Source organism: Piliocolobus tephrosceles, chromosome 12, assembly GCF_002776525.5.
Source record: "Piliocolobus tephrosceles isolate RC106 chromosome 12, ASM277652v3, whole genome shotgun sequence".
Classification (NCBI taxonomy): domain Eukaryota; kingdom Metazoa; phylum Chordata; class Mammalia; order Primates; family Cercopithecidae; genus Piliocolobus; species Piliocolobus tephrosceles.
In genome coordinates this window covers 50,321,587-50,332,452 of record NC_045445.1, presented here as the reverse complement: position 1 = coordinate 50,332,452, position 10,866 = coordinate 50,321,587, and the positions used below count along the sequence as shown (strand labels likewise).

General features: G+C 37.0%; 1 protein-coding gene across 2 annotated transcripts in view; it reads right to left on the bottom strand.

Moving 5' to 3' along the window:
• Positions 1 to 10,866, bottom strand: part of RAB9B (RAB9B, member RAS oncogene family) — an 85,156-nt gene that overhangs the window by 19,566 nt on the left and 54,724 nt on the right. Inside the window, exon 3 of one of the 2 annotated variants that reach the window (XM_023201551.1) lies at positions 7,448 to 7,516. The exons of the other annotated variant lie outside the window; for it this stretch is intronic. The gene's annotated coding sequence lies outside the window, so the exon portion shown is untranslated. The remainder of the gene's footprint in view (positions 1 to 7,447; positions 7,517 to 10,866) is intronic. 2 annotated transcript variants of the gene reach the window in all.

Sequence of the window (10,866 nt, the reverse complement as noted above, 5' to 3'; positions counted from 1 at the left end):
CAAAAAAAAAAAAAAAAAAAAAAAAAGTTTCGAAAGCTATTTTTGAAAAATATCATGACCCTCTCTCCCCAAAATCATGCCAATACATGACCAAATGAAGATCAAGTAGAAATAGTTATTTTTCTGATAAATTTCAGTCAAAGGTAAAATAAAGTAATAAAATACTTCATCTTTTGAAATACCTCTTACTGCATAATTATTCCAGTTTGTAGGAAAAGTGTATGCCAACATCTTTTTGTTAGTATTCTATGTTGTCTATACACTTTTGATACATTTGTTTGAAGTTTTTCTAGGGCCAACATGAGCAGAAATATCACAGAAGTATTTTACAAAATAAAAGCAAAATTTAACATAATATCACTGATTATGGGAGGACAACTGTTGGCACCGAAATAACTGAGGATGAGTAAGTTCATGGAAAAACTCAGTCTTCAAAAATAATGAAAAGCTTCAGGGTTTGGAAGATATAACCAGTGGCCTTCAAATACATCCCTCTTTCGAGATTATCTGTCTTTAGCATTCTGAGTTATGAGCTCAATGCCTTCTTGGTCATTTGCAAGGTATCAGACAGCAAATACTGGGAAATATGACATTACTTTGAACTTGTGCATTATATGGTATTAGTACTGGTGATGATGCCAACAGTTTAAAATACACTTCAGGTGCACCCACTGTCCCCTTCTCTCTTTTACTCCCAACTGCTACCACAAGATAGAAGAATTAGCACACTAGAACAAGCAATGCAGATTTTAAAAAATGATAGCTATAATCTGAGCCAGTGGTCAACATCAGCCTCACTTAGAAATTGATCAAGGACTTGCATCAATTCACAGAGCATTTATTAAAAAAATCATCTGAATCTCAGTAAGACCAAGGAGCTTTCTGGCATTTTAACTTATCCTATTCCCATCCTCTCTCCTCACTTCTATGGTAACCTTGAAAACCAACAACTCACAATCACACTGAAAACCAGCAGTCTTGCAGTCACTGGAGGGGTCGGAACGGGATTGGAACACTTCCAAAGCCTCATTCCCAGAGAACTGTCATTATTTGACTGGTCTGGCAGTTTCCTGGAAACCCCCACTCACAGAGTTTCTCTGTAATTCACCTGACTCAGAGTTTGCTCATAGCAGAATACTCTTTTCCTCAGAGCATTTGTCTAAAACAACCAGTAGCAATTGTTTAACACTGCAGTTGCCTGTGGTAATGATAACAATGGGAGAAAACAAGAAATTGACATAAAAACATAGAAGGAAAATCTGAGGAGTGAGATGTCTATAGATGGCATTAATCATTTCAATAGACACAGGAAAAGTAGCTGACAAAATCCAACACCCTTTCCTTGATAAAAAAAATCAACAAACTAGAAGAATAAAAGAAATTCCTCAATCTTATAAAGGACATATATGAAAAACCCACAGCATCACACTTAAGGATAAAAGACTAGATGCTTTTCATCTGAGGTCAGGAACAAGACAAGGATGCTCACCCTCATCTCCAATTTAACTTTGTATTGGAGGTTGTAGCCAGGGTCATTAGGAAAGAAAATGAAGTAAAAGGCATTCAGATTGGAAAGGAAGAAGTAAAACTATTTTTATTTACAGATTACATGTTCGTAAATACAAAAAAAAATCCTAAGGAATCTATTAAAAAACTACTAAAGCTTGCAAAGAAACTGAACAGACAGTTCTCCAAAGAAGAATAGACATTTCTCATAAGAAAACATAAAAATGGCCATCAAATATGAAAAATTGCTCAACCTCACTAATCATCAGGGAACTGCAAATCCAAACCACTATGAGATATCACCTCATACTCACTAGGATGGCTATAATAAAAAAGGCAAGCAATAACAAATCTTGGTGAGAGTGTGAAGAAAGGAGAATCCTTGTGTACTGTTGGTGAGAATATAGGTTGGTGCAACCATTATGAGAATCAGTATGGAGAGTCCTAAAAAATTAAAAACAGAACTACGATATGACCTAGCAATCCTACGCCTACTCCTATAAACTCAAGGGAGATGAAATCACCACACTAGAAAGATATCTGCATTCCCTTGTTCATTGTAGCATCATTTGTAATAGCCAAGATATGGAAACAACCTAAGTGTCCGTCAATAGATAAATGAATAAAGAAAATGTGGTACCTACACACAATGGAGTATTATTCAGCTATAAAAAGGAGACTCTGCCATTTGCCACAATATGGATGGTACTGGAGTACATTATGCTAAGTGAAAGAAGCCAGATATAGAAAGAAAGATATGGCATGACCTCACTTATATGTGAAATCTTTTTTAAAAAAGGTCAAATATATAGAGATAGAGAATAAAACAGTGGTTACCAGGGGTGGGAAGATATAATTCAAAGGATACAAAGTAGCAGACATGTAGGATGAACAACTCTAGAGGGTGAATTACACCATAAAGACTATATTTAATAAAATTGTATTGTATTAGAGATTTTTAATAAATAGATTTTAGCTGCTCTTGTCACACACACATAAGAGTAACTATGTGAGATAATAGGTATGTTAATTTGCTTCACTATAGTAAGTGTTTTTCTATCTATACATATCCCATAACATCATGTTTTATACCTCAAATATAAGCAACAAAATTTATTTTAAAAATGATTAAAGATAGTAAGTGTGTTCAGAAAGGTTTCAGAATAAAAGCCAATATATAAAAATAAATTGTGTTTGCATAGACTAGCAATGAACAATCCAAAAGGAAAATTAAGAAAACAATTCCATTTATAACAGCATCAAAAGGAATGAAACACTTAGAAATAAATTTAACAGAAGTTCAAGATGTGTACACAGAAAGCAACAACACATCACTGAAAGAAATTAGAGAATACCTAAATAAATGGAAAGACACCCCATGTTTATGGATTGGGAGATTTAATATTGCTAAGATGGTAATACTCCCCCAACTAAGCTATGGATTGTACACATTCCCTATGAAAATTACATCTGCCTTTTTTTTTTTTTACAGAAATCGACAAGCTGATGCTAAAATTTACGTGGAAATACAAGGGACCAAATTAGTTAAAACATTCTTTTTTTTTTCATGTACTGGAATAATGTCTGTTGTTGGTTTTTTTTTTTTTTAATTGTTATACTCTAAGTTCTAGGGTACATGTGCACAACGTGCAGGTTTGTTACATACGTACATGTGTGCCATGTTGGTGTGCTGCACCCATTAACTCGTCTTTTACATTAGGCATATCTCCTAATGATATCCCTCCCCTCTCCCCCCACCCCACAACAGTCCCCGGTGTGTGATGTTCCCCATCCTGTGTTCAAGTGTTCTCATTGTTCAGTTCCCACCTATGAGTGAGAACATGTGGTGTTTGGTTTTCTGTCCTTGTGATAGTTTGCTGAGAATGATGGTTTCCAGCTTCATCCATGGCCCTGGAAAGGACAGGAACACATCCTTTTTTATGGCTGCATAGTATTCCATGGTGTATATGTGCCACATTTTCTTTATCTAGTTTATCATTGATGGACATTTGGGTTGGTTCCAAGTCTTTGCTATCTTGAATAGTGCCACAGTAAACATGCGTGTGCATATGTCTTTATAGTAGAATGATTTACAATCCTTTCAGTATATACCCAGTAATGAGATTGTTGGGCCAAATGGTATTTCTAGTTCTAGATTGTTGAGGAATGGCCACAGTGTCTTCCACAATGGTTGAACTAGTTTACAGTCCCACCAACAGTGTAAAAGTGTTCCTATTTATCCACATCCTCTCCAGCACCTGTAAAACACTCTTAAGAAAGGAAAACAAAATTGTAAGACTCACACTTCTTGATTTCAAGGCTTACTACAAAGCTACAGTAATCAAAATAGTATGGTACTGACATAATAATAGACCAAATGAAGTAGAATTGAGAGTTCATACATAAATCATAAGATTTATGGTCAATTAATAATATTTGTGATACAGAAAACTTAAAAATACCAGGCATGAGGGTTTCCTTTAATATATTTTGGCAGTCCAGATTAACAGAATCTATCAAGAGAGAGAACATGGAAGACATAGGAACTTCAGATGGTAAGCTCAGTTATCTAAGCAAAGAGTATTCCTTCCTTGACCCTCGCCACTCCTGAGAAGATTCAGCATTGCTTTATTTAGCCAAGGTCTTTTAAGGCCTGTGGCAGAGGTTTTTGGCCTAGGGTCTACGAATAGGATCAAGTGGCTCATAAAACCTCTAAAATTCTATATAATAATTTATGAATATGTTAATCTCTGCATTTTTTCTAGGGAAAATTTCTACAGCTTTCATCAGATTCTCAAAGGGGTTCATGACCAGAAAAGGTTAAGAATCACTCACTGAAGCGTCCTTCTCTGGGATTTAGGCCAGTCACCAGTCCTGAACTGCCCTAATTGAAATGTAACTGGGTAACTTACTTGAAGCAACTATTGCCTTAGAGCTTTTCTTGGTGCTATGAACAGACCTGCTTGAGAGTGGCTTTGGGGCACCTTTTTAGTATTATATAATGTACCTAAATCCTACCTGGTCTTGTTCTGCTGCCATGACTTATGCAGACTTGATATTGCCCATTACTGTGATGGTCATTTCCTGCCTCATCTTGAATCCTGACTAGATCTATGGTAGTATCACTATCATGCTGATGTCACAAGCACAACCTTTTTCTGACTACTCTGTCAGGACACTTCAGTCATCCTAGATTGATGAATTAGGAAAATTATTATGTCATTGACAAAAATTTACAAAGCAGGAGTGGAGGGAGAACTGCTTCAAAAGAAGTTGCTGAGTTTCTTTGTAGACTTTAAATGATAGTGGGACATATGATTAGAAACCACCAGCTGATGCTGAGTCATTTGTGTCTATTGCCTGGCCCCTGTGAGAACCTGAGTTTGTGAGCACTGGCTATAACTGAATCCTTGGGAAAATCCCATTTAGGGGACTGGAAGAGAAAGAAGATTGTTTGACAAGATCAAGAAGAAAAAGTTATACAGGTGAGATCCTAAAGAAGGAGACACTGCAATAAATCTTGGATAAGGGTTCTAGAAGAACATGAGTGAAACAATTTGCTTTGGATAAAAGGAAGAAAGTTTCCAGTGTCTAATTAGGGACAGAGACTCTTGGAGTTCCGAAGACACCTAGCCCATCACTGTCATTTTCTAGGTTCGTGGTATATTAAAAGAAAATAATAAAGACATGTCAATACAGGGTCTAAACATTGTGAGATGTTTAAAATGTTTATACTTAACATACTGACACTTTTATCACCACCAAAAGTTCCATATAATGTAATATAATATATTTATGAAATAAAAGATTTAAAATGTAACCAGTAATATTCTTTACTGTCTATGGTTTAGTAATAAGACACAAGTTTATAGTTGTCTAATAAATTTCATTTTCTTTAATATTGTCAGTTTATGTTGGGAATTAGGACTAGACTTTCTGAATTTATAATCTTTCTGAAAAAACATTAAAAGTCTAAATAGAAGCCTTCAATAATATGAGACTGGTCAAAATGGTTTTTCCTTTTTTAGAGATGTGAGGCTTCTGAAACTGTAGGAATAAAAGGGATGAAGGAATGAGTATGTTAGTCTTTTTTCTGATATATGATTTATGAACACAGTATATCTTTCTTTCTTTCTTTCTTTCTTTTTTTTGAGACAGAGTCTTGCTCTGTCTTCAAACTGGAGTGCAGTGGCATGATCTCGGCTCACTGCAACCTTTGCCTCCCAGGTTCAAGCGATTTGCCTGCCTCAGCCTCCGGAGTAGCTGTGACTACAGGTGCGCGCCACCACACCCGGCTAATTTTTGTGTTTTTAGTAGAGATGGGGTTTCACAATGTTGGCCAGGATGGTCTCAATCGCCTGACCTTGTGATCTGCCAACCTCGGCCTCCCAAAGTGCTGGGATTACAGGTGTGAACCACCACACCCGGCCAGCATATAGATTTTTAGATCTTAAAGGAACCTTAAAACCTGATAATCAAAGCTAAATTTGGTTATTCAGATTCTCATTTTATCACAGACAAGGAAACTCAGAGAACTTCTACAAATTTATGTTACTAGTCTAGACTCAAGATGAGAAATCAAGTCCTCTTCAGAGTTCTCCAAATTTGCCTGATCGTATGAATCACCGAGGGCCTTGTGAAATACAGATAAAACAAATTCTATCCACTCTGACTTACTAAATCATAATCTTGAGGCATAGTGCCTGGGAATTTGTATTTTAACAAGTCCCCACAGCAACATGACTGTATTATGATCAGGTAATTTTGGGGGACATTGCATCTGGTTTGCAACTCACTCATCTTTCCATCTTGACACTTGCCCTTCATAATTGCCACAATTTATGGCATTTTAAAGACTAAAACGCTCACATTTTATAAAATTAATTAGGCAGAGGGTTTTGAATAGTGAATGAAGGCAAAGTTGTGGACTTAACCTTAATCATCCAATTTACCCTAATTTATGTTCAAGTTGAAGCACTTCAACTTTCAGTCTGTGTCAAATTATTGTGAGGCTGATTTTCATAAGGGTTCTTTTTAGCATGGCATTTGGTTTCTTGAAATCTGAAGGCCTATTGGCTACCGTTAACCCAGTGTATGCTCAATAATCTCTTCTTGGAGAATGTAAACATTCCATTATCCAGTCACCTTTGAAAAAAGACCACTTTCACCAAAAAAGAGCCTCATAACTCACATTTTATAGATGATGAAATGGGCACTCAGAGAAGCTAACTGATTCACCCAAGGTCATATAGCTGTACTGTGGCAGGGCCAAAGCACAAACCTGTTCATCTATATTGTGTTGACTGAGCATCTGCTCCCCCGGGAAATACACTCACTGATGGGGATACAAAGGTGCAGAAGACTTGGTCTCTACCCCAAAGGAAGCCCGGGTCTTCAGTTGCAAAATAAGTCAGACAGCCTGAAGATGCTGGGCCAACACTAATGTCACTTGAACTTCATCAGAGCAAGTAGCTTTTAATTTTGACTCCCATATTTATTAAAACAGTCCTTGGGACTGTTTCAGAAGAAAGAGATGTTGCAAAGTGTTATCCTAGAGACTTGCTTTGCTTGGTCTGATGACCCTTACATATATTTATATTGTTAGTTAAAAATTGGGAAAGTTCACATTTAAAAAATCTAGACTTCTGGATTATATTGAAAAAAGAAAACAAAAACAAAAACACCTCAAGATCTCTTCTTACTGGACCAGTGTTCCCTTGCTGTGATAATTCTTTGGAGGTAAGGCACTATTGCCTACTTTATTTGGGCTGGTGCTAGCCAATTCAACATAGTTCCTAACCAGCACCTTTTACTCACTCCTACTGCTTACCCTATTCCCAAAGTAATTAAGTTTGCTAAGCCTGGCAACTAACTTCTGGGGCCACAGTTGTTGTCTGAACCATGCTTGACGGCAGGTGGCAGCAGTAAGCTTTTTTATTACCGTTTCTCCTCCAAGTTGGAAGGATGTACTGCAGCCCCAATCGGCTTCAGGGATTTTTCTTTCATTCCTCTGAAAAAACAAAACGAAAACCCAAGGTCATCAGGTTTTAGTTGAATCATATTTTGACAAAGTAAGTTATGAAAAAGAGATTTAGTGTTAGTAGTGAGAAAAAGCCCATTGTGTGCAATAGGAATCTACCAGGAAAAAAAGCTGGCTGGCTACCAGGAAGAAAAGTCCTGAAGCTGAGAGACAGGGTAAGCTGACTTGCAGTCACTAGTTGGGGAATCTCTTTCTCACACCACATAATGAAAATTAACTCAAATGAGTCATAGGCCTAAATGTAAGAGCTAAAACTTTAAAACCCTTAGGAAAATAAAACCATAGGAGTAAACGTTTGTGACCTTGGATTAAGAAATAGTTTTTTAGACATAACACAAAAGTACAAGCAACAAAAGAAAAAAATAGAAAAGTGAGACATCAAAATATAAGACTTTTGTGTTTCAAGGTACATCATCAAGAAAAGAGACAGCCTCCAGAATAGGAGAAAACGTTTGTGAATCATCGATCTCATAAAGGACTTGTATACAAAATATATAAAGAACTCTTGTAACAGTTCAATAAAAAGAAGACTGACCCAATTAAAAATGGTTAAAATATCTGAATAGACATTTCTCCAAAGTATACAAAAGTTAATAAGCATATAAAAAGATGTTCAACATCATTTGTCAACAGAGAAATGTAAATCAAACAATAATGAGATACCACTTCACTCCTCATGGTTAAGGATGGCTACTTAGGATGGCTAAGATACAGACAATAACAAGTGCTGACACTGATGTGAAGAAATGAGAACCTTCATAACTGCTGATGAGATTGTAAATGGAGCAACTGTTTTGGAAAACAGTTTGGCAATTTCTCAAAATGTGACCCGGCAATTCCATTCCTTGATATACAGCCAAGAGAAATGAAAACATGTACACGCAAGAGTTGTACACGGAGATAAATAGCAGCATTTGTTAACAATAGCCAAAAGATGAAAACAACATGTCTATCAATTGGTGAATGGATAAACAAAATGTGGTAAGCAGTGCCCCCTTCTCTGTGGTCTTGCTTTCTGTGGCTGCAGTTATCTGTGGTAAACTTCAGTCTGAAAATATTAAATGGAAAATTCTAGAAATAAGCAATTCATATGTTTTAAATTGCATACCATTCTGAGTGTGATGAAATCTGGCATCATCCCACTCTGTCCTGCCTGGGACATGAATCATTCCTTTGTCTAGCGTCTCCACACTATATGTTACCTGACTGCTAGTCACTTAGTCATCTCAGGCATCATAGAGCTTATGTTCAAGTCATCCTTATTTTACTTAATAATGGCTCCAAAATGCAAGAGTAGTAATGCTGATTCAGATATGCTAAAGAGAAGCCATCAAGTGCCTCTTTTGACTCAAAAGGTAAAAGTTCTTGTCTTAATACAGAAAGAAAAAAGATTGTATGCTGAGATTGCTAAAATCTATGGTAGGAATGAATCTTCTATCTGTGAAATTGTGAAGAAGGAAAAAGAAATTTATGCTAGTTTTGCTGTCACACCTCAAACTGCAAAAGTTATGGCCACAATGCCTGTTAAGTGCTTAGTTAAGGTGGAAAATTCATTAAATTTTGTGGGTGGAAGACATCAATAGAAACATGTTCTGACTGATGGCAATTGATTTCGGTACCATCTAGGTTTCAGGCATCCACTGGGAGGCTTGGAACATATCCCCTCCAGATAAGGGAAGTCTACTGTATATCCATACAACAGGTATTATTCAGCCAGAAAAAGAATGAAATACTGATACATGCTACAACATGGATCAACTTTGAAAACATTAAGCTAAGTAAAAGAAGCCAGTCACAAAATAGTTCTATTTATGTGAAATGTTCAAAATAGGTAATTATACGGAGACAAAAACTAGATTAGTGGTTGCCAGGTGCTGCAAGAAGAAATTGGAGTGACCCTAATGGATATTTATTTTTCCCCAGGAGAGTTGCGAAAATATTCTGAAATTAGACTCAGCGAACATACTAAAAGCAACTGAATTATACACTTTTAAAGAGTGAATTTTATGGTATGTGAATACAGTTATTCACATACAGTTATTTTTAAAAAAGGGAATGAGATGTTAGTCCCTTGCAGTGTGTCAGAATCAATGGCAAAAAAATAGTTTTATGACACTAAGGAAATATGGTTCAGTGTGGGTGATTTTTAGGTGAATGGATGTGGGTTAAAGCAGCTGTGACTCTGGCTCAGACCCCCTTCTCTGGCTTTTGGGGGGTCTTTCTTATAACCTGGCTTTCTGTCGGGTTCCATCTTTGAGAAGTCCTGGCAGGAGATCTGTGAAAGGAAGGCAAATGAGGTCAGGGTGTTTAGTCACTCAGCTCACTCCCTGCAGGGTCTCTGTGGGATGGCTAAATTACAATACTTAGTAGATGACTCTCTCAATATCTCCACCTCTCATACTAACTTTGCCCACGTCCTCTCCTCCCTCCTACAGGACTAGCAGTAGTAATAACCTCACCATTATTCATCTGGGGTCCTCTACTATCCCTCGTGATTTTCCTACGCCCTACCCACGTATTTCATAATAAATTTTTTAATGAAATTTTCCTAAATTGTCTCATATGAATGTGCTATCTGTTTTTTTGCTACCACTCTGAATAATACACTCATTAGCCTTCACATCCATTACCTCAGTTAATTCTCACCACAACGTTATGAGGTAGATATTACTATTAACCCTGTCTTACAGATTTGCAAATATGAGGCTTACAGAGTTTAAGTAACATGCCCAAGGACCTTCTGACTCTAGGACTGTGGCTTCAATACACTGTATGGATTTGTTTCCTTTTTTTTTTCAACCCCGGTGGTATCCCTGCATCCAGATCCAAGCAATCTGATACACTCTGACCAGTTTATTCTTCCCAAACCATTCATCCAAGGCCCTCTAGGATCTGGCTCCTGTCTATTTTTTATCTCCCCCTGCTTCTTCACTGTACAAGTATTCCAGTCAAGCTAAACTGAGCTATTCAATTTTTTCGATTATTGGTCCACCGATCCCAAAATACTAATATTTACTGTTCTCAAAATGGCCACCTAGCCTAGGGACTCTTCTTCTCTTCAACAACTTGATCAAGTTTTCACAGCGTTGTCTTGTGTTAAATATCTGCCTTTTAAAAATGGTTGCATAGTATGTGAGCCCCTTTCCAATTTGGAGGACTTGTCCATTGCATTTTTTCTTTTTTTGAGACGGAGTTTTGCTCTTGTTGCCCAGGCTTAAGTACAATGGCATGATCTTGGTTCACTGCAACCTCCACCTCCTGGGTTCAAGCAATTCTCCTGCCTCACTCGGCCTTCCGAGTAGCTGGGATTACAGGTATGT